The sequence below is a fragment of the Protopterus annectens genome, chromosome 1.part0 (genome assembly GCF_019279795.1).
Source record: "Protopterus annectens isolate FY-2018-M chromosome 1.part0, PAN1.0, whole genome shotgun sequence".
NCBI lineage: Eukaryota > Metazoa > Chordata > Ceratodontiformes > Protopteridae > Protopterus > Protopterus annectens.
This window is the reverse complement of record NC_056725.1, coordinates 701,092,234-701,117,690: the sequence shown is the minus strand read 5'-3', so window position 1 is coordinate 701,117,690 and position 25,457 is coordinate 701,092,234. Positions and strand designations below refer to the sequence as shown.

General features: G+C 36.9%; 1 protein-coding gene and 1 pseudogene across 2 annotated transcripts in view; both read left to right on the top strand.

Moving 5' to 3' along the window:
* Positions 1-769: 769 nt before the first annotated feature.
* Positions 770-25,457, top strand: part of PRX (periaxin) — a 458,732-nt gene continuing 434,044 nt past the window's right edge. The window contains exon 1 of one of the 2 annotated variants that reach the window (XM_044062334.1): positions 770-961. The gene's annotated coding sequence lies outside the window, so the exon portion shown is untranslated. Of the gene's footprint in view, positions 962-4,409; positions 4,553-25,457 lie in introns of those variants that run through there. The other variant, XM_044062343.1, reaches the window with a different exon arrangement.
* On the top strand, positions 19,021-19,153 carry LOC122802052 (annotated as a pseudogene).

Genomic DNA, 25,457 nt, shown 5'->3' with positions numbered 1-25,457 from the left:
TCATTAACTATTCTACATGAATTTCTGAAACTGGCCTTAAAGCATCTTAAGCTTTCTGTTCAGACAGAGGAGGACATGGCATTTTCCTCATCCTACTATTCTAGTGCAGAACTCTTTAGGCCATTGTTTTGCTGTTGGAGTCTTCTTTGCAAAATGTGACCCTGAAATCAGTCAGAAAAAAGGCAATGTTATGTTGCAGCAGTTCTGGAATGGTGTTCAGAGAAAATGCTTTGCTGTTAAGTATTTCAAACTGAATTCAGCTCTGTGTTTAATTCCTCCCCCTCTTTCTGATGAATGCTGCACACTAAACACTCTTAGAAGTAGACACATAAACTTCAAATACAGTTTACTACATGCTGCCTTTGAAGAGTAAGTTTAGAATTTTAGTAAATAACATTGCATTGGCTTAAACAAATTATTGAAGGGCTGCTTCACATTTTGGGGAATCAGCAAACAACATTAGTTTAATTATTTGTCACATATTCTCCTACTACAGTTAGGATTCATTTCCAGTCCTTTACTTTGCAATACAGTTAACCTATTTTAACTCATGTTTTAAATAAATTATTCACGTTTCCTGTTAACTAGTTGCTACCTTGCTTCTGTCTTGAGTGCAGAAGTCAACACAGTGTAAACCATATGGCAGAAACACCCTACACAATATTGCAAAGGCTACATTTTCAAAATCTCTGACTCTCCAAAGGCACAAAAAAAAAAGCAGCCAATCCCATGGAAAGCCCTGCCCCTTTCTAAGTAACAGACACTGTGCTCCTGTTTGCCTTTTCCATGCAGGAGTTCAGGTTTATACATCAAAGCATCTGTCAGCTTGCTGCACTGGGTAACTTCCACATAGAGATCTGATGTCAGTGTTAGTGCTTTAACAAAGTCTGGGACAGAGAACTTCAACACCACCAAAGCCAGTATACTAGAAAATAGAGGCTCTGACAAGAGTGATCTTAAGGTAAGGTTTCAGAGCTGTTGATGCTATCAAGTGGTGAGTTTTTCACAGCCCATCCTACAATGGTGGCTAATCATTTCTGAAGTTGAAATCAGAAAGCAAATGTCTTTTAATACACAATGTTATTATGGTGAGTGTTTTAAACTTAAGCTTTGAATGTTCATTTTTATGTGTTTAGATTTCTTTTTATTTGAAGATCTTGTATTCAGACTCCCAGAATTTCATAGAATGTTCTTCAATGACGTTTCCAAGGATCACCCAAGTTGGTATTTTCACTGCTATGGGATAAATATGTGACTTGGAAATATTGTCTAGTTCTCTGTCAACTGCAGGTCTTATGCTTAACACTTTAAATCTTCTAAATTCATAAAATCGGATTTTCTTTATTGTGAGTAATACTATCACGTAAAATGTGACTATTTATTGTAACATAGGCCAACTTAAACTGGTTTTCTATCGCAAGGCTTTTATCAATAATCTAACTGTTTCTGCTCTGTAGAGATGACAAGTTCCTCTTTGTAAATCAGCCTAGTAAATAGGCTCAGATATTACATAAAAAATGCCAACTGCATGTTCAGCATTGCTTGAGATGAAATCTAGTTTACCACAGTGGAACAGGCAATGACATGCATTATCACATCATGAATTTCAAATGATGCTTTCTAAAATATTTATATGAATAAATAAATGGCACACAACAGTTTACTGATACCCCCAAAAATAAATAAAAGTTCATTTGTCAATAACTTAGTGCATGTGTAGCATGAACAGTGTAATAATACATATTAAAAGTTTTATTCCATAATAGGTTTTGCTAGAAAATACCACTGGTACGTTCATTTTAGGGGAGAGGAGCAGCATCGGCGTATTATCTGAAAACAACTTTGAATGTCCTGCTGCAGCGTTAAGAATATGTGCCTGTTAGTGTGCAGGAGTGAAGTTAATTAGCACTGACCACTAATATGCAGTGCAGTAATCTGCAAGTAACGTCTGTTCCATGGTTTTATGTAATAGGTACATACACATGTATACTTACTTCACTCTTCCGAAACTTGTAAGATAAGAGCTGCACAGTTACCAAATGAAAAAGTCAAGGAAGACTTTGCTGCTGAGACCCTGCAGATTAGTGTGCAAATTATTCTGGAGAAAAAAATTGCCCCAATATCCTGTACACATACTATCTTTGGGATAAGTACTTTTTCAGAATAATGTAAAAACAGTAAAACAAACAAGCAAACAAACAAATAAAAAAATCTTTCACAACTATCAATATTCTCAGCTTTGCTGTTTGCAATACTGCAGTTAAGGGGAGAGTTGGCTGTTCTTGTTTCTGGTACATTTTTGAGTTGTAGTTTAAAACAGACTATGTACTTCCTGCAGTTTCATTTTATGAATAAAAGAAGGCTAAAAACAGTAAAATCAGATTTTGAATCCGGGTGTGGTAGGTGTTTTGTATTTTTGAACAGGTGCTTAGTGACTTCAAAATAAAAAAGTACTGAGCTGTTGAGGAACGATGGTGGGGAAGCTGTGAAAATACAAATCACTGAGTGTGCACTATAGATAGCAGTGAGCACATCAAACCTATGGTTGCTTCATATCCCACGGGAGAGTGGCACAGCTACATGTTTTATGTCTGTCAGAACTTCAGATTACACTTTTATCTGTAACGTACTACACTGCACTAGCTAAAGCTTCATGTATCACAAAGATTTATTATTAGGGCTCCCAATAATAACAGAGTAGTTGTTTTCTTAACTCAGGTGTCAAAGATTCATATCTTAAGCTTCATATTGCTCTGCTGTTGAGGTGAATTTCTTGGCATCCATGTTGAGAACATAACAGGTTGGTTATGATTTGTCTGCCTGAAACCCCTGTAGCTGTCCTGTGTGGCTTTCTACTCACTGCTCTCCACGTAGATAACCATGCTATGGTACATGCACCTCAGGGGCTAAAGTGTCCACTTTTCCAAGCTGAAGTCTATTACTAACAATAAAAAGATCTATTCAAGTGGTCAGAATACAGTGTCAGCTCTGGAAAAGTATTTTTTATAGAGTTCAGGATGGCACAGAGGTATTTTACACTAAGACACAGGCATGCGTCCAACATCAGCTTTTAGTGGAAACCAGTGAACCTGACATTGTCACCAGACACAAGCCTGGCTAATACTACTTCTAGAGATGCAATGCCAGCCATATATATAAAGCTCCATTTTATTAAACAGGAGAAATACATTCTGTATGGATCTATTTACAATTATGCATTGCAGAAATGCACACCTACATCATAGCGAGACAAGTGAGTTGTGGAACTTTGATAACCAAGCTGTGAAATACACACAGATTTGAAATCTGGTTTATATACAAATCTGATTTATCAAATATAAAAGGTACGTCTTTGGACATACAGGAATTGCTGTGTTACAGTGCATCACCACTGAACTGTGACAACTTCAGAGACACTCAGCTGAGGTAGATGTCCTTCATCTTGTGTAACATAATCAGACAAGTTTCAGCAGCAGTAGTAGTATTCATTAGCTTATCTGATGACTTCAAGACCGATTCAGACAAGACCTGACCTGATTAAACCATCTGATAAAATTCTGGAGGTCTGCTTAATGTGGTAGCATTTTCCCGAGTGCTTCTTTTCGAATAAGTCAGATGTTGGATGGGTTGTTTCCATTTCAAAGGTATGCAGAAGCATCTGTTTGGCATTTTGTGAAGAAGTGTATCTATGAGATAAGTTAACCTTTTGTTGTCTAGAAGCCTTGCTGTCAGCAAAGAGGGCAAATCTGTACTTTTATTTTCTGTTATCTGAAGTATTTGGGAATGATATGCCGAATAAAAGGTAATCAGAGGAAGACCGTATTCCGGTTTAGGGAAAGGAATACTTTTGGCCAGGGAAAGACAGCTGAAGGGGAGAGTAAATGAGAGATTCTGTAGCAGATTTTAAGGTGAGATAGTACTATGTTGGTTGTTTTGTCTATATAATTTGAAAAAGTTAGAGAACGATCATAGTTAAGTACTACATATTTATATTCAAAAATGAAGGGAATGACATTGCTGGGGTCATCAATGATGTTAATAACAGGTAGAGCAGGGAGTTTTTGAGGAGTTGTAAATAGTATAAGGGAATGGTTTTTTGTGGTTAACTAAAAAGTGAATGCAATCAGGCCAGTTGCATAGCTTAGAGAAAGACTGTTGTAGTTTGTTTTGGAGATCAGAGGGGCATTTATTTACTTGTAATAACAGGATGTCATCTGTATACAGTATGACATCAAGGGGTTGGAAGCCATTTGTATGATCATTAATAAATTATGAAAATAGAATTGGACTCAGACTTGAACTTTGTGACCCTCTGGTATTTAGTATGGCAAGCTATGATAAAAGGTTGTGTTAGTGTGGACTTGGATGTTCTATTCTCCGGGTAAATTTAGAAGCACTTGATAGAGTTGTTTTCAAACTTAAGTGTGTTGAGTTTCATAACAAGAATGTTGAGGTTACCATTTATAACTGCCATTGTCACATCTACAAGCAACCCAGCAGAGATCAGACCATCAGTAATGTTACAGAAAGTGGAGTCAATTGCAATGATCAGGTCAGTGGTGGTACTGAAGGCATTTCTAAAATCATGTGTTTTGTCTGATAGCAATGTATTGTCATTAATCAATTCATTATTTGTTTGTACAGGATTGGATGGAGATAGTTTTAAAGTGCTTGACAGTTATGGGAGAGGGTATTTTAAGTATGGGGAAATACATAGGACTGTTTTAAGGCTGTCAGCACCATATCTTTTGTCAGGGAGAGATTATATATGTAGATTAAGGGTTTGGCAATTAGAGTTTGTATCTGTCACTTGTATACAGAAATGTACATATGCATGTCTGCTAACCTGCATATATCATTATCTACCTGTCTACTTGCACGTACAACGCTGTACATTTATAACACAGCTATTCACTATGACATCTGCTATGAAATATATAAACTCCTGTAATTTGCCAGTTCATCTGGGTCAGAGCTGAAAAGGGTCCAGTCCATTCACCTGATTAAAAAGTTAAGAAAATAAAATAAATGCACTTTAGTTGCATCTGATTCTTCAGATGAGTGGATGTAATTGCTTTGCTATTCTTAAACATTAACATAAACATTGTATGCATGACAGTTCACCTTTAAAGGGAAAAATAAAGCTCAGTTATAGGATATACTTATTTTTACAGCATCTAGCCATCCTCTCTAGAAGCTGCATCTGAAGATTATGATTTTTCTAGTATGCCTTTTCCAGTATGGAATTCTGAGGCTGCACATCTGATAATGCTATATTTTATTCAACAGGTTAATGAGACAGTTGTCATTTTATTTTATTTATTTATTTTACATTTGTTAACCGGGGAAGTCCGACTGGAAACAAATCATTTTTTCACCGGAGACCTGGGGAGAAAAGTTCCACATAAAAAGTAAGCTAATAAAAGACAGGTACAATTAAAATATACAAGTACAGTAGAACACAATTAAATAAATTAAATACAAAGTGAAACACATGGAATAATTAAACCTAGTACCAGATATCACTTGTGTTTGCCTGTATACTTAGTAAGATTGAATCCAATATTCATGCTCCTGCCTTGTAGCAGCCCAGATTGAAATTACATCAGTAATGTTAACTTCACCCCCCAGACTCTCAGTTCTATTTACTACACTATGTTGGGACACTTCTGGAGCCAGAAAAATCCCAAGAGCTAGCCTTAAATTCTGTATTTAGCCAAAAGCATGTTAGATGCACACAGTCTGCAATGTTCTTCATTAAGCTTGGTTTGCCAGAGTCATTGGTTTACATCAAGCACTGGAGTCAGTAGTCTGCAAATGGTTATGTTTCCCTTATGATACGTTTATTGAGATCTTGTATATATTCTAAGCTTGTCCTGATTAAGTGCAATAACTGGACTACTGAGCCATTCAGTTTGTTTAAGGGTCACTCCTAGTGACTCTTGTGTGCTTCAGTGTTTGCTCAGTTTTAGCTCTAAGAGTAATGGGCCTTCTACATTGATCACAGGAACTACTTCTAGCAAAAGCTTAATATGATGTTCCACCTGTAAGCATCCCAATCCTCACAAAAGGTGTGCAGAGCTTTACATGAAGTCACCGTTATTCCTTGCGCTGACTCACTATTGTACAATTCATGTCTCTACGCTTACATTGAAGTAACAATTACAGACACAGGTTTTCGCATTCAATTACTATAATTGATTGCTGGGCAATAAACATTAATACATACTGTTATTCACGTGTCATGCTATATGTACATTGTTTAACTGGCCTTGCACTGCATCAACATTCGAATTATTCAAGTCTCTGAAATGTGCTTCCATCTCATGCATTCTCATACGACTGCATCACTGACAGTTTCTGCACATTAGTAGTAATATAATTAATATAATTAGTAGTAATATAATTAATATAATTAGTAGTAATATAAGTAACTACATAAATGCCTTCATTTTTTCTTATGAACAACATGCAGACTTTTAACCACGCCAAGTGTTACCAACTGCAACAGCAGCTTGTATTCCTTATTTGTGTACGTAGAGGTTTTCCTGTAATATCAGAGCTGTTGCTCATTGTAGGTTTATCAGGTCAAACCAGAAATGAGTTTAAAGAAAAAAATATTCTTGTTATCTAAAGGGGTGCAATTTGAATTCATTTATGCAACTGGAAAATCCAGAATCAGTGTGCAATTTAAATTCAATTATTTTTTTAATGTTTTTGTCCAAATTAAAAAAAAAAATACACTCTGAAGCATAAGCTGACATATCTAAGTCCAGACAACTTTGTACATTTAAGCTATTCTACAAGACCTAAATTAGCATGTGACATAGATCCTCTGGGAAGTAAAAAAAAAGTTTTGGTTCCAAAATTTCACCTGCCTATGCAACGGAAGAGTCACTATTTTACGTCTACTGAGCTTTCTCATTTGTCAATTTCTGTATCATATTTTGTTCATCCCAAAACTCAACAGAGTGCAAATACACTTGGCACCCCATTAAAATAGTTGACAATCAAAATGTCAAGTTTCCTAAAGTTGGGGGGAAAAAAACTTTTTATCTGCATGGCATCAGGGGTGAAAAAGTCCCATTAAGCCTGCACACTCCTTGTAGTATAAGTATTTTACTGCTGCAGTCAGTCTTAGGGAAAGACGTTTCCAGTCCTGGAGTTCAAATCACCAATGTTCTCTGTAGTCTGTCAAATAGATGGTGACCATCCCTCTTACTAATACTTCTTTTAAGGCAGCCCTTATTGAGCTGCAGTCCTATATACTCCTATAACATTTCATAGCCTAATTCACTAAACTATATCTGTACCCCTAACTATTCCCATACTCTAACTATACCCATATACCTGTACCCCTAACTATACCCATACCCCTAACTATACCCATACCTCTAAGTATACCTGTACCCCTAACTATACCAATACCCCTAACCATACCCCTAACTATACCCGTACCCCTAACTCCAGCTCTACTGCTCAAATGCCCAATTACCAATGTACGTTTGGAAAGAAAATGTGCAAATTTCATGGGAAACAACGCACGCCCAGGTGCTAAAGCATCTCTCAGATAACCAGAGATATGATTAATTGTTGTCTAAAAAAATAAATAATAATAATAGAAATTCAAATTCCGTTGTCTCAGACAATGTACCTGTGGGTTCCGTTTACAGATTCAGTGAAGGCCTAACTAGACCCTTGTCAGTCATGATAAACAAAATGGTAGACTGTAGTTGGCCCATCTCATTAAGGCGTGCCAAATCAGACCCAAAAGATTTCAGACCCTTCAGCCTAAACTTTATGTAAAATCAGGGAGACAGCTATGATTAGACTTATTCGTATGGGACCTTTTTCTGTTAAAGAAGAAAAAGCATAAATTTGTTAATTGGAGTTCTTACCTTTTCAATCTACTAGCATTCTCTGAAGAAGTAACACCAAGAAGGACTGATAGGACGTTCTGCTTGCCTTGACTTTGCTAAGAATATTTCAATCTATATTTAACACATGTTTAGAAAAAGGACACAACATACAAGGGTGAGAAGTTACTTGTCTATTACCTTGATGATCACCAGTTCTGTCCCACAGAACTCTGTATTGGACTTATTTCTTTTTTGTTTCTTCTGAGATAGAAAACTGGGAAATGGGCTTTAGATAACAAAGTATGTTAGTGACTGTAAATTAGGTAATATCATTGTTTTAGTAAAGGATGCTGACGTTCTTCAAGATATTGTAGAAAAATATATACCTGGTGCAGTTGTAATGACCTTACCTTTAATGACAATAAATGTATCATATTTGGACTTGGCATCTTACAGCTGTGAACAATTGCCACCATCTACAGCATTTGCTAGACAAGTACTTAAGGGAAGTAAATTGCCAGGCCTTTCTCACTTTCACACACATGCACACACGTGGGCAAACATAAACACACACACACACACACACACACACACACACACACACACACACACACACACACACACACACACACACACACACACACACACACACTGATGCTATTCACTATGTCACTGTGTTGCTTCATGGATAACCATTGAGAACAGTCTAAATTCTGACTAGTATGCATCTACCAATGTCACAAAAACATATTGTAACCCACCTAATTCTAAAGGACATGTCTCCTCACTCCACAGAGATCATTGTACCGCTTTATGCCTCACTGATTTGAACCATTATCTTTCTGTTTAGTCATTTTTTTACTTTTGTCACTAAAGCATCATCACAAGAAGTAAGTGAGTAAATACCAGAATACATTATCTTGCTTTAGAGAAACAATAAAGTTTTTAAGAGTGGATTTTAAATCAATGATATCAACCATTTATTTCTACAAATGACCTGAACAGTTAATAAAATATCTATCAGTCTGTCGCAATAACCCCAGTAATCCTACATGCTATCATAATTTAAATATATCTTCCAAACCATAGCAAAGATCCTGCTGTAAAATGTAAAAGTTGCAACTCTAAACATTTTAAACCATAGAGAAAAGAAGAAAAAAGACAAGGCCCTCTCAAGTGTATTCCCTCATTTCCTTATTTTCCCAAGAACCTTTATAGTGAAAAATAGTAAGTAACCGCAAAACTGACACATCTATCACAAACAGAAATAAAAAAGGAAAGAAAAGAAAAAAGGGCAATCCATTATTTAATTCACTTCCTACTATATGTCTATCCAATCAGAAATGCTGTTGCCAGGATTTAATTTAAATGGAGCATGGGTTCTCTGTCTCTGGACACCATTCTCCTGTTGTCAGTGAAAAGCACTCCCTATTAACATCATCTGGTCTCTCTCTCCTTCAAGCTGAACTCTTTTGGTTTGCTGTAAAAGTTGTCATAAATAGATCTGGCCATTACTGAATGCAATGTTACATTTTGAAGCTTTTCAACAAGCAACCTGAAGCAAATTAAAAACCTCAACAGAATAACCATAAGGTTGGAATACCAAAATTCTTTTGAGAGGTTTCAGGAATTGCTATTATCAATCCATCTGTCCATCCATACCAACTTTTCCCCATTTTTTTGCACGTTTATTAAAGGTTATTTATCGGTGGCCTCTGTCTGTTCTGGTTGTAGTTCTCTTTTAAGTCTACCCAGAATACATCACTGGGGCAGCTAACGACAGATTAGGGAACCTACCAGTAATAATAGCAGCAGTAAAATATGTCAGATACATTGCACAATTTCTTCCAAGAGTATAGAAGAAGTTTCCCCTCACAGTCAGAACAGATCAACATGTCACCACCTTCAAAAATAATTTTGATCCATATATGAGAAGTCGAAAATAGGAACATGGGGTTATGACAGTTAAACCTACTGAAGATCACGAGGTCATAAGTTCACAAATCAGATATCAGGGGATCAAATAAGTGCTCCCCCACATGCACACACCATGGAGCTACTGCCATCATACTCCAGCTGGTGTGTCACAAAATCTCAATCTATTCAGTAACAAAAGTAGACGTCTCTCCTTCCCACCCCAACAACCTTATACTTGTGGCATCCATTGATATATGTGCAATTCTTGAAGTTTGTATCATAATCACCCCTCCAACACCTGCAGAAGAAACCCAGTGCATGCCGTCACTCCCTGGGGTTCAAGTGTTACGGTATTTCCACAGCAGACAGTGCCCTACATCCCTTGTATGATGTATTCATGTTCATCACGAGGATGTATTCATGTTCCCTGGTTATTTCTAATCTACTGAGATGGTAATTTTACTAGAATGGCACAAGTCAGCAAGGATATACCCAAAGGAGAGACATCTTGTCTGCTCAGTTACTGACTTTGCTGATGATGTGGGTTTTCTGTCCACACCCCAAGAACTTTGAAAAAAAATAGATAACCTGTATAGTGCATTTCATGGTCAGTTATGATCTACCATTAATATTCCAAAATCAAAATTAATGATACACAACTTGAATAAGAGCAGGAATATTAAAACTAAAATAGGTAGACAAAGGTTAGTGGTTGTACAAGTCATATATACTTAGGCTTGATTTTCTTGATGGATAGGAGATGGAGGTCACTTATAATTTTTTTATACATTTCAAAATTAAAAGTGCTAACAATGCTCTGTTGCTGGTAGACAAGACCTGGGGGTGGGGGTACAGCATGGCATTAAAATCCTTCATGAAGTCTGTTTCTTCGAAGATTTATTGTAGAGCAGACATGTAGTGGGGAAAGACACTCTAATATATCTGATATTCAAAATCCTAAGATTATAATTGTACTTTCCTATGATATTTACTAAAATTTACATATGATTTGAACCGAGACTAGTACATGAACAAGCTCTCATAGACAATCATGTGATAGATGGATGAGATGAGCACAAGAAGTAAACAATGCCCTGATAATAAAAGCTACAGGATAAAATGTGAATGACCACCACGGCTCAGTATTCACACTGAAACTTAAAACTGTTGAACATAAAAAGATAAAAACAACTTTCAAACTTTTGATAACAATGTGAAAGCCTATATAATCATCAGCTGAAAAGGGAAAGGAAATAATTATACTAAACTGAAAAGTATACCCACTCTACAAAGGACCATTAGGGGGATTCTTGATCTAATAGTTGAAAGAAATGTCACTTAGTTAATTAATTAAGTCATTCATTCATTAATTTCCCCTGGATGTAATATTTGTCAACATTATAGCACTTCTTAACAACATTCAGAATCTCCTGCTATGTATTTTGCCATCATACAGGTCTGGATCTTATTATTGTTGGAAAAGTAACATGCTAGACTAAGTTCTGGTAATAATCATGTGATAAAATTTGTTAATAAGTCATTAAGGAATAATATGAATGAAATTAACTGGATCACTGAATGTTTTACTCGTATTATGCATGGTTGGAGTACCTCAGAAGCATTATGATCATGTCTTACTTTAAAACTCATAAGTATCGCACTTAAATTACCTCCTTGGTGCAACCGCAAACAAACATCACTTCTTAATAAGAAAAATAGGTGTACAAGAATCAAAACTTAAACAATGAGACATTAAAAAAAAACAATATAGCTGCTTGAAAAGTAAGACAACCCATTGTATGTGAAAAATCACTTTATGAGCAAAAACTGTCATTTGCACCAGAAAATAAAAAGGCATTTTTAAAGTGAGTTAATTATCAGATTAACTGTGAAAACAAGGTTGGGCCATTAATCTTAGACAATGGAACTGTCAGTGACTGTGAACTATGACTTGTATGTTCAATTTTTATTTTTATAGTCTGGTATCAACATGCATTTCCAACTCTATTTTATTATTAATGACGTATGTCAATATAATTAGGAGGTCTCTTCTGAAAATTAAAAGCACCAGTAACATGGCTCCTGATCATTTTTTCTGGACAGTTTATCTACTATCTAAGGGTAGGGAAACAGATCTTGCCTCCAACTACCAACCAATCAGCTTTATTTCTAATATTGGTAAATGCATTGAAAGGTGTCTACAGTCATTATTAGAAAAAAGGTAAAACTTATGGATCACAATTAGGTTTGTGTTAAAGCAGGTTTATAAAGTGAAGGATAACTCTAACTAGTATGATATTATTTTTATGACCCTGAGAGTCTAGCTCTGGGTGAGAGCCTGGGAGTAGTGGCACTGTATTTGGACTTTGCCAAGACTTTTGATTTTGTCACACATGATGTCCTCAAAAAAGTCTTCAAGTTTGGAATGCTAACTCATGTAAAATGGATTAAAGAATGGTTTATGAACTTTTGTTAAATTGCAATAAGTGTAAAATTATGTACTTTGCTCAAATGTTTTCCTCCTTCTCTGTTAAACAATGCTGACTCAAAGATTGTAAAGGTGTTTAAGGACTTGGGTATTTATGTAAACAGCTTTTCTTATGAGTACAGTACTGAAAAATGTTAAATTAAGGGCTATTACAGCTTCTAGAATCATCTTAAAATCTTGTGTAACCAGGTGCCAAACAGCTGTTATTGGATTAATACATCTCCTGAGTTTGACTTATTGTTTTCCACCTGCATGAAGAGTGATTTGAATGTGTATAAAGAAAATTTATGAGGATCATAAGGAGATGTGAGTTACAGAAACGGTTTGTACTATCTTGGTCTACAGTCAGTATTCACAAATATATCAGAGGTAGTTCTTCTTTTAGGGCTCTTAAGAATCCTGTCCTGAGGTCACAACTGTGGCTCAGACTTCAAGACAATAGAAAGATTCTCAGAGATAACAATCTGAGTTTTAAACTACCTCTCCTTTAACATAGCAAGGAGAAGCAGATTCCTGATTCCATTCCTATCCTGTTATTGGAAGAAATAACTAACAAATAACCATTATAACTAAGAAGTTGTAATAATATGACATTATTCATAAAGGAACTTGACCATTGGATAGGTCTTGAAGTACTTTCTGTTTCCATGATGGATTCTGCATGTCATCTGGTCATTATGGCCCAAACACAGAAGTACCTAAACTATTAAACTAAGTTAACGGGGAGGGGAAAAGCACTACAGAAATTGAAGGAAGATAGAAGGACATGCAGGATCAGGACTTGCCTATAAATGACTTTGAAGAAAAGAGTAAATGTTTGAAGAAAGATGCATAATAGCAGATTTGGAAGGAATTGTATGAAATGTATTAGAAAAGAGAAGTACACATGACAGTCATATTTATCAAAAAGTAATGATCAGTGTTAGTCAATTATTAGCCCACCTTTGGGACTGTACTAATATGGATATTCAACTTTTTGTTTCTCTATTAAAAATCTTAAAAATATTTAAACAGAAAAATAAATAAATAAAAATAAGATACTGAGACAAGATGGAAGATGTTTCTTAATGGACAAAAATAACTTGGCATTGGAAACATTGAATTTTGCTCAGCCTACTTTGTCCCTGCAGTATATAAGTATTTTTAGAGGAAGTTTGGCGATTTACAGCAGCAATTTAAGGCTATGAGCTGTTATATAGTATAAGCCAGGCAGAGCAGCAATAAATGCAGATGTACTCAGTAAAGTAATTATTACATATGCTTTTGAAGGATAACATTTTTTTAAACTTTTAGAAAAATTCCTAGTGGATGTTCACTTACATCTTGATAGAAGTCTTCAGGGTCTGAAGAACATTTTCTTTATTTAGTTATCTCTCAAGATTTGAATAGATTAGAAGAAGAGCTTCATAGTACCATCCATGACACTATATATATATATATATATATATATATATATATATATATATATATATATATATATAATTCATTAGTGGAGGATGATCAGTGTAAATAGGAAGGCTACAGCCACGTTTGGTAATCGAATACCTGATATATTTGTTAATAAAAGAATAGTTGAACCCTGACGACTGATGATGCTAATGTAACTCTTCCTTTTGTTCTCCTTACCATCACACCACTACACTATAACATTTCTATATCCTAGCTTTTCCTTGTTCACCAAATTCATTTTGTATATGCAATATAATCTATGTCCACTATTCAAGCAATTTATGCTTAAACTTAGTTTTGGCTTGTAGCCATTCATATTAGCAAGTATCACAAAACTAACTTCTTTTTTCAGTATTTGTGTTTCCACTGTAAAATAATAATTTTGAATTGGACTCTTTCTCATTATATTTATTTAAACTTATTTTAATGTCTGTAAAGTATATAACTCATGTATACAGCATCACGTCTTTCCTTTTATTATTGTGTAGCTATGGGTAGTAGATAAACTGGTTTAAAAATAGGTCAGATCATTACCCCAGCTAACAAATGAATAAACAAATACAAATGTATAAATAAATACATCAACAAAAGAATTGAACAGTCTGTACACAATGTACATGTTGATTATAACATGTAAGTGTACCAAACTTACACAGTGGATTCCAAACTTAATTTTTTTCATTTTTTGGTATGCTAGCTGCTCCCCCATCAGCATGCATGCTGGAGGATGAAGGTGGAGCCATTCTGTAACCAGGCAGTTTATCTCACCTCCCCAGACCAGGGTTGAATGGTAACTAAAGTCATGTCCCAAGCAGAAGAAGAGTCAGACAACCTAGCTCCTTAATGGCAGCTAGCAGAAAGCTGAGCCCTAGGGGATTTCCTAAGTCCTTACTTCCCCACATGTTCAGACATCATCCAATGTGGAGTAATCATAATGTGCTCTACCCTTGGCCAATAGAATAGTCTCAACTTCCCCTGCTGTCCTGTCTTTGAACTCTGGTCTCCACCAGAATTCACTGCAGAAATGCTCAGTAAGATCCCTCCCTTCAGGATAGGTAGGCTCATCCTTCCTGCCATGCCATGAAGAACTCAAGTCATTGTTTTTTTTTACTTGGGGTATCTGGGTTATAGTCAGAGCTTTACCGTTATATGCAACTAACATAGATATACCTTCCAAACTTACACAGTGTCACCCAAACTTACCTAGTGTGTACAAAACATACACAGTATATGTCAATTCTTTGACTCCCACCATTAATGTTTTAAAGCAACACAGGTGACATTATATTAAAATATATAGGGAGTACTTACTTAGCTTGCTGGAATAGGTTCATAGGTAGGTACAAGGCCATTGGCCCTAGGGCTATATAAGCCTAGCCAAAAAGGTACCCTGGCTTTCACCACCCAAGAAAATTATTTTCCTGTGCCCCTGTCAAGCAGAGCCACAGAAGTGATCTCTGGGGTGAATTTCCTATTTCCCATCCAATCATCAAGATTTCTCTTGAAGAGTGCTAATGAGGAGCTCTTGTTTGACATAGATAGGTAGTCTGTTCCAGAGTATGGGAAGTCTCTGGGACAGGAATCTATCCCTCCAGCATGTTCTGTTTATTGTGGTGACAAGATTTAGGTCCCTAGAGCATGTAGCTCAGAGGGATTGGGATTTCGTTAAGTGGAGCATGTCCAACAGCTCTGGGTTTGACATAGCTTTGTATGTTAGGCAGAGATCGTCTCTGAGTAGGCGATATGCGACGGAGTAAAACTGGAGGTTTTGAGATGGTATGCGTTGGGCATCTGTTTGAAGCCAGTAATCCTCTTTGTGAGGTATTTCTATGTCCTTTCCAGTTGCTGTACATACCAAAAAGGGTGTTGTACTCTATAATGGGTCTAATGAGTGATGAGTAGAGGGGAACAATAATCTTTTTTCTGAATAAGAAACCTTTTGCGATGAGGTGTGCCATGTAGAAGGATTTCCTGACTACTGTGGCTATGTGATTATCAAAGGAGAGACTACTGTCCACCTGTGTCCCAAGGTCTCTTATCACAGTTTCAGTGTTAAGTAGACTACCACCTATGTTGTAGTTCATGGGTACAGAGTTTTTACCAAAGGGGATAACAATGCACTTTTTGGCATTGAGCTTGAGGCCATGGCTTTGACATCAGGCATCTGTCTCAGTGAGGCCCTTTTGTAGGATGTCCACATCGTTAGGAGTTTTGATTATGACTCCTAGTTTACAGTCATCTGCGAACTTAGTTAGCCAAAAACCTTCTGTGTTAGCCTGTACTTCTGAAAAGTAGATACCAAACAGGAGAGGCACCAGGACTGAACCCTGTGGTACTCCACTTGTCACTGGTCTAAAGTCAGATTTGGAGTTAGCTACTTTCACAGTGTGGGTTCTTTCAGTAAGCCAGTTGGCAACCCATCTTGTGACATAGGGATTTACACCTAGTTTAGTGAGTTTATCTATAATTCCAGAGTGGGGGAGGGTGTCGAAAGCCTGGGCGAGATCTAGATAGGCTGTGTGAACCACCTTACCCTCATCTACGCCTTTGGTGACTGCTTCAAAGAAGTCTATCAGGTTTAGGAGACATGATCTGCTTTTTACAAACCCGCACTGTGTGGGGTCCAGAGTTTGGAGATTACCGGTGTCTTTGCTTATGAGTTCCATGATGATACCATGACCTTGCAGACCAGGCTCATCAGGCTAATGGGGCGGCAGTTCCTGGGGTCTGTCATGTTTCCCCCTTTGTGGAGTGGGATAACCATTGCAGTGTGCCATTCAATGGGCACAAAGACTGAGGTGAGGCTATGACTGAACATGGTACTTAGGTGGGGTGCCAGTTCATTCTGTAGTTGATGTAGAATGCAGCCTGGAATGTTGTCAGGTCCCATGGATGCTGTGTTCTTGGCTTTGGAGAATGAGGTTTTTACCTGTGCAGCTGTGATTACAGGAACTTTGCATTCTTCTGGTATAGAGATGGGCCCTTTAGGGGGTGAGAGGGGGGGTAAAGTTAGCACTGAACCTATCTGCCAGGATGTTGGCAATATCAGTTGGTTCTGTATATTTAGTGCCATTGTGCTGTAACTCAGAGCAGATCTGAGTGTTGCCATTGAGATTCTTGACATAGCTATAGAATGCTTTGTGGTTGTGTTTAGAATCAGTGGTGATTTTGTTTACATAATTGGCTTTGGAGAATCTTATGAAGGATCTCAGCTTCTTACTGAGGCTGACCAGGGAGTTCCTCCAATCATGGGATTTTACTCTTTTTTGCAACAGTTTCTTTCTTCTGTTGTAGAGTTTATTTATGGCAGAAGACCACCAGACTGACTTTCTTTTTTTGGAGGATAGCATCTTGGTTCTGTTTGGGATCGCATGATCCATGCACTCGTGTAAGTACTTATAAAGTATATTTGTGTAGGAGTCAGCAGTTGTACCTCTATTGTCCATCTGCATAGGTGTCATGAAGTTTGCCACTTTTGTCTTAAGAAGCGTGAAGTTGGCTTTGGAGAAATTTTTTACGGTTGTTTCCCTAATGGGAGGTGGGGGCAGGATGTGGATGTCTAGGGTGATTAGCTTGTGGTCGGATCTGACCAAAGAGGAATTGATCTCTGGTGTGGAACACCAGTCGCCTATGTTGGTAATAACCAGGTCTAGGATATTGCTGCCCCTGGTGGGGATGTGGATAAGCTGATCCAAGGCATTGGAATTTATTAATTCCAGAAAACCGTGAACAAAAGAGTTGGTACATGAGTAGTTTTCCCAGTTAATGGTGGGGTAGTTGAAATCACCCATTATTAGGGTGTTGGGTTGTACCCTAATATTTTCCAGTGTATCAAGAAAAGAGGAGTGGGAATCCTGGGGCATGGTAGGGGGTCTGTAGCAAGCTACAATTTGGATTGCGATCTTGCCCAGAGTTAGTTGCACTTGGATAATCTCGGATGCATTATGCTGTGCAGCTAGCTTGGAGGTGTGGACATCCTTAATGAATATGGACACGCCTCCACCTTTAGTGTATTGGTCCAGGTTAGGTGGCCAAAAGGTGTGGTATGAATTATAGTCTGGTAATGTAAGGGTGCTCTCTGGAGCTTTGAACCAGGTCTCTGTCACTGCACAGATGTCGATGTTTTCCATTTTAAGGAGTGCCTCGGGTGATTGCATTTTGAGGTTTAGACTTCTAGCATTGAGTAGCATTACTCTCAGATTTTGCTTGTTTGTACCTGTAACGGTGGTGAATTTGTTATTTGAACCTTGCCTAAAAAAGGCACTATGGGGTGGCAAGAGCCTTTGCCGGTGTCCGGAATCCCAAGGGCGACAGGTGCAGGCCATCTCTGGCAAAACATCGTGGTCTGTTGATCATGTCATCCCAGGCAGACAGATACTGGATTCACTTAAAATGACACCAGAAGCTTAGCCAATTGTTGAAGTCAATCATTTTGTCCTTGTACTGTGGTATCATTCTGGGTGATGGCAGGATGCTACTCAGGGTTAGGGTCATACCTGCCTGGGCTACAAGATCAGAGAGCTCCTCCATGTCTCTTTTCATGTAATCCAGAGAGGTATGTCTCAGGTCATTCACACCAACATGGACAATGACATAGTCATACTGGTACTTGTTGTCGAGTGACCTGCGTTCATGCATTATGTGGTGGATCCTGGCACCTGACAGGCAGCTGACAGTAAGTTTCTCCTTGTTTAGCCTGGTGAGTGGAAAATCAGTTTGCCTGACTATAGAGTCACCTATGACTAGAGTGTTGGGTACGTTATGCCTTATGAGCTGTAGTTGAGTGGCACACTGAGTTTGTGGGCTATGTGTCATTTGGGTTGTGTTGGGGGGTGGAGATTGCTTGCATTTCTGCTTTGGAGGTCTCGGTTGTTTGAGCAGATTTTTATTGAGAGCCTCTGTGAATGTAGGCATGTGTTTTGTGCTTCTATATGTGTTTCTTCTGTTGTGACACTTGGTTCTGTAATCCATCATTCAGAATACTATTACACAGAGGAGAGCAAGCAATCAGTTTTGAATTTTAATGAAGCAGTGTAATTTTTCCTCTTTAGGCCAACTTTTGATTCACACTGTATCCACCATTTCACTACAGATCAGAGAAGCTAACTGATGTTACTTCATATAAATATCACCTAGGCTCATCTCTAAAGACCCCATGCCTGCAGGTTCCTTGAGTGAACTAGGGAAGCAGGTAACTCAGTGTTTGTGGCTCAACACCTTCCAGTAGCCTGATTCAAACCTATAGTAAGCACCGTTTAAACATCTTTGCAGTCAGTAACTAGTAACTATAAGCACAGATGGCAAAATATACTTATCTGACATGGGGAATACCACAATCAAGAAAGTGGTTTCCCCAAGGGTGAGTCTCTTCCATTGCACACTTCAGTTGGGTTGACCCCTGCGATTTCCCCAAATGTGGGAAACTCAAAGAGGAGTGGGCTTGGCATGATGGTTAAGGTCTGTACCTCATAGACACAAGGTACAAGGTTTGATTTTGACCTTGGGTTATTTGCTAGGCATAAAATTGCCCTTCAGGGCAGCTAGCCTAGTGGTCGCCTATGAACCATGAAGTCAAAGCCCTGTTGTCCATTTCAGAACTAGCAGTGAAACTGACCAACACTGTCAGTCGTGTTAGCTCACAGGTACTCTTCATATTGCAGTAACAGTTAAAGTACCAATGTTAATAAAAACCCATAAGTTTCCATCCAGCTAGCAGCTAGCAAAGCTGCTTAATGCTGCAATGAAATGATTCTGTTACTCACCAGGATTTGGCGTATTAATGCTGGAAACCTAAGCAAACAAAATATAATTCTTTTTTGATGACAACTGTGGCACTGAAATAGCTTTATACATTGAAAACAACCAAATAAAATGTCTGTGGCTCATGTGTCCATTATGACACTGTTTTCCCTCCTTTTTGGTTTGCATTCTTTCCCATATTTGCTCAGTACATCCTTGTGTGAGTGAACATATCCATGCAGCACCAAGCTGTGCACTGCATATGAAGGAATGTGTCAGGTGGAGAGCGTTATGTCTTTTTACCTTAGTATTTATAGCAGTTGCTCAATGTATGAAATCTCACTTTAGATACTAAAATACCCTGTCATGTAAGTAAAGGAATTGTTTAAATGTCAGCATCTTTCCAGGCAGATATTAGACAATAATATCAGTGCACGAGGCTCCCTGTGGCCTGTTGAGGCCTTATTTAGAGCTCCACAAGGGTTCCCTAAGCTCTCAGGGCTGTTTCAACATTCCATTACCCAGAATACAACAGGAACATCAGCCGATGACATCACGAGGTCGGAGGTCGCAACAGAAGAAGAAGAAGCAGTGCATTTCTGGGAATGCTAATATCATGAATTAGAGCTTAGGGAAGAAGAAATGGATCTAAAACAACACTTTCTGGACACTTCAGGATGGGGGTAATTTAAATGGACTATAAAGGACTCTGGTCAGGGTAATTCAGCAACCTAATCTTATGTTTAAGTAATGAATTTATTACAATATAGGTTTTTTCTAGCAATACAAATACATCACTTTGTCAGTAGTCTTTCATATTAAACTGTATAGTAACTGCCATCTGCTGGTCATGTTGCAAAACTACAATGTCATACTTCAGACATGCTTTTTTGTGCCTTTCAGTTTTTCAAAAACAATATTTTATGTGTTCACATTTAGTTTTCTATTTAGTATTTAGGTGTGTGTTTAAGTGCTCATTGTGAAAGTGCTTGTGATACAAACTCAGACTCAGTGAGTAAAATAAAAAGCCTACGCAATTGTCAAAAGTTATTTAAAGACAGCTAAAGACAATTGCCTGTTTAGTAATCCATTAGTCTGCTTCACAGCTGTGCTACCTTTACTGAAAATATGTCTTCAAGTTTGAAATTTATCTGTTGTTGCATGGTAACACAAATTAACATTTTGACTGCTTTCACCATGATTCAATCACGATGCATGAATCATGATGTTTTAATTCTATACTGAAAGTGCAGGATATGGATGGCTTGTTCTTTCTCTCAATGAAGGTGGATCTACAGAGCTAGTGAGCTTGATATGCTGTATGCTTGTGCTTGGTTTAATTAGCCGGCTTGCTAAAACTTGCTTTCTTGCTAAAAAGGCTGGCTAAACTGTGTTTTTTATTGGTTAGTGATGATATGTGAGTTATGTAGTTTATTGTGAACTGCATTTAGTGAAAATCCAATCATCTGCTTAGGTTGTCAATTAATGCTCTTGTTTCTGTCTTTCCTTCTTTAATCCTATTGTTATGTAATTTTGTGTGTAATGCATATTTAGTAAACCCAGCTAGATATCTAGATAGGTAAAAAATGTATTTACATTACTCAGAGCTATTCTGTTTGTTGACATATATATTTAACCTGTAATTTTTTTCTTGTTATAATTACCCCCTTCATTAACCTCCCTTTAGAGCAGTATGCTCAGTTTGAGCTTATCTAAGTTGACTGTCCCTTCTCCAGACAAGAGACCAAAACATAGTATTAGGTTATGATGGTACTTACTGCTATGCCAGTTATAAATAGAACCTGCGTTACTATCTGCTGTAATGGTTATTAATAGCTCTGGTTATAAATTGTGTTGGTTTCAATTGCTTAGTAACTTTTATTGTCTATATTACTCCAACCTCACTTGCCTATTTGCATGAAAATTTTCGAGGTCAATAATCTAAAAAAAATGCTGTATGTATTATGTTCTTATGGTGGTATTGTTTTATCTCCTTTAACTCCTAGCTCAAACGTCACTTTGCCTTTAACTGTCCATTCTATGTACATATGTTTTTCAATATTCCTTAACATTTTTGGGAGTGGCATGATGGTGTAGTTGTCCAATGTTTGTTGGCGCTTGGACTATTGATGTTAGTTTATATGTCTCCCTGCTCTGTTCTTGTATTATTCTTCATAAGGAAAAATATTTAAAAACAGATCACTTGTATCTATCTAAAACTTTTTCAAAAATGACTCAGGGAGACAGGTGGGTAGGCATGGGGTTTATGGTAAGGAGCATGGATGCCAGAATTCGATTTGCTACCACATTACACTTTCTGTCATATATAAAAAATGTGTTTATTAATTGCATCGTCCCTGGTAGGGCTTTTTATTAGTTTATCCTAGCATATATCTATGTTTTGAATCTAATTATGATGATTAGTGTGAATTCCTGGAATGTAAATGGGCTTCAAGAAATCAATAAAAAGAAACTAGTTATGCACCTGATTTTTCAGGATAAATCCAACATCGTCTTTTTACAGGAGACCCATATGATAAATGTTCAATGGGATAATATTAAAAAAAGAAATTGGATTAAACTTGTGATATCAGCAGGGAATAGTCTTGTATCAAAAGGCACTGTAATAATAATTTATTTTAACAGTTTTTGGAATAATTAAAAAATCCTTTCCTGGTGAAGTGCTAAATAATAAATTTGACCCGAATGGTAGATGGTGTTTATTTTCCTGCTCATACCCTCAGGTAAAATACCCTATACTTTTCTTAAACCTATATAGCCCTTTACAAGCCAGCACTTATTCTTCTATGAAATACATAAGCTACCACTTCAATTTCCTAATCATCTTTTCATTATTGGTGGTGACTGGAATGCACTCATGGACCCCTGAATGATAGTTCAAATAAAAACAGGAAACAGCCCTCGCAAGTAACTGCATCTATTCAGGATTTGATAAATAGCTTCAACTTAGTTGACCCTTTTTTAATATTTGACCATGACAGAGAGCTAAATAAGTTCACGTTTTATTTGGAGTCGCATAAAGTCTGGTCCAGAATTGAATATTTTTTGGTCTCTGATATCTTTTCAAACAAAATTACAAACTTTGCCCTTGAGGCTAGATGTATATCTGACCACTCGAATGTCTCACTTTGTATTAATCCCACTCACCACCTGAATCACAATGGTAGTAGACCCACTTGGTCACTAAACAGTAAAATTCTTAAAAAGATGTTCTGCAGGAAATTAATGATTATCTGAAACAATTTGATGCAGAATCTTGTTTATCCACCATCCCCTTAGATATCCAATGGGCTATGGCCAAAGCGATCATCAGAGGAATACTCATACAAAAATCATCTTATTATAAAAAAAAGAGAAATTGTACATCAATAACCACAACAATGAGCAAAAGATGACTGATGCACAACTACAAAAGGATTTTTCTCCTGAACTGGAAAATAAATTACATGTGATTCAAAAAAAATGTACCCATTTCACTTACAAAATCAATCCTTGGTAGAACTCAAACTCCTTCACAGATATTCGGAATGGGCCCAAACCCCCTCCAGAACACTAGCTGGACTCATAAACATCAAAGAGGGACCAAACTATATTAATGAAATAAAATACAAAGGGAAAAACTTATACAGTAATGAAGATATTGTTAACTCTTTTGTAAATATCTTCACTGAAATCTATAATCCCCAAAACCAGACCCCAAATGAAATGCAAAAAGATTCCTAAATGAGCTATCTGTTCCAAAATTATCCTTCACGCAAAACACCCTTCTAAACAGCTCCATAACACTGAATGAAATAATGCTAGCTATTAAAAAGCTTAAACCAAATAAGGCACCAGGTCCTGATGGCTTTACAGGAGAATTTTATAAAACATTTAGTCGTCACTTTTCTAAAACTCTCCTTGCTATGTATAATTATATAATCTCGAAAGGAATTACTGATAAGTATATGAACAATTTGAAAACAATATTCATCCCAAAACCAAACTCTGACAAGTCCAACCCTCTCTGCTATAGTCCCATCGCCCTTATTAACGTTGGCATCAAAATCTTATCTGCCATTTTTGCTAATAGAATTCAGAAAGTTATAGCTACAGCCATTTCTCCTGAACAGTTGGGATTTATGAAACAGAGGCAGCTGTGTGACAATACTCTTACCTTAAACACATTAATGTTGTTTCTAAAAAGTGATAACCACCCGCGTTATGCACTCACCCTTGATGCTACCAAAGCCTTTGATAACATTGATCTAACCTTCCTTTACCTAACCATGAAATTCTTTAACTTTCCTGATCTGATTATCAGCACTATTAAGATGCTTTATAACAATGCCTCTACTTCCCTGTATATAAATAAAACTTTATCACGCCCTATTAAAATTACCAATGGCACTAGGCAGGGCTGCCCACTCTCACTTTATCTTTTCAATTTATATCTCAAACCTTTCCTTCTCTGGGTTAAACAAAAGACTTATCACCATATTCCAAAAGTCTTCAACATTGATATAAATTATTCTGCATTTGCAGATGACCTAAACATCTATTTTGAGCTTCCCAACACCGATCTTCATGAAATTCGAAATTCTATTAATCTTTTTGCTGAGGCTGCTAATTATAAATTAAACCCTTCTAAATCATCTATTTTTCCATTAAACCCTGCAAACCATTTAGAATATTACTTCCCCCTGTCTGACATTCCTCTCAAATATACAATTAAATACCTAGGAATAAATTTCACACACCCTCACCAAGAACTAATAAAAGCAAACCTATATAGAGTCTGGGATCAGATAAATAACGATCTAACTAGATGGAAAAACATCAATCTTTCTTTGCTATCAAAATCTGCTATCATTAAAATTAATATTTTGCCTAGAATCCTTTTTCATCTTAACTCCATCTTCTTAAACGTTCCAAAAATTTTTTCCCAGAAAAATGGAAACCACAATCTCAAAGTTTTTATGGTTCCCTAAATCAACTAGAATATCATACAGGAATCTAATTACCCCAAAGAGCAAAGGCGGTTTAAGTCTCCCGGATTTTAATTTATATTACGACATCATTAATGCTAGCCGTCTTATTCAAATAGCCTGCTATGACCCCTCTGCTGAAACTTGGTACCCAACCTGGATCAAAATCTGGTGCAACTATATATATTTGTTAAAACTCAATCCATATGCTGTCCCTTTTCTTGCACCTGATGGTGACTACAAGTTCAAGATCTTGCCTACACTAAAGAATAAAATTTGTGTCTTTCAAACTCTGATGACCTCCTTAAATTTACACAGTACTATTCCTATTTTTGAACCTATTCACCTAAACCCTAACTTAAAAATCAATAATAAGATGATTGATCTAACAAACTTCCCTATTGTTAAGAAAGCCATAGTTTGGCACTTCTATAACTCTAAAAATGTTGCCAAGGTCAAAGCTTTATTTGGTGCTCCTAACAAATATGATCCTATCTTAAGGCAAATTAGCTCACTTATAAAACAAAAATTCTCTAACTATAGAGTGAAGGAGCAAGACATTATAGTATCACAATCTATCATTAAATCACTTTCCCTATGGAACAAAATGATTTAGAATACCTATAAACTTGTGTCAAGCATTAAGTATAATTATTCACTTCTATTTTCCAAATATTGGGACGGTATACAAGGAGAAATTTCTATGGAGTCTAAGTGCGAAGCAATCAATAATACCCTGAATTTAACCCCCTTCAAAAACCTAATTTACACTCAGCTTATGATAAACAACAATTCCTACTATACCCCAGCAGTCTTACTGAAATTCGGATACAATAAAAACCTAACCTGTCCGTTCTGTTCCCTCCCACACGTAGATATACTTCACATCTTTTGGAGCTGTAAGAATATTTACAAACTTTGGTGTTCTCTCAGAACTCAGTTGGAAAAAATGGGATACGAAAAACCACATTCTCTTGGCAAACTATGATTTTAAATATTATTCCTAAATCTCTTAAG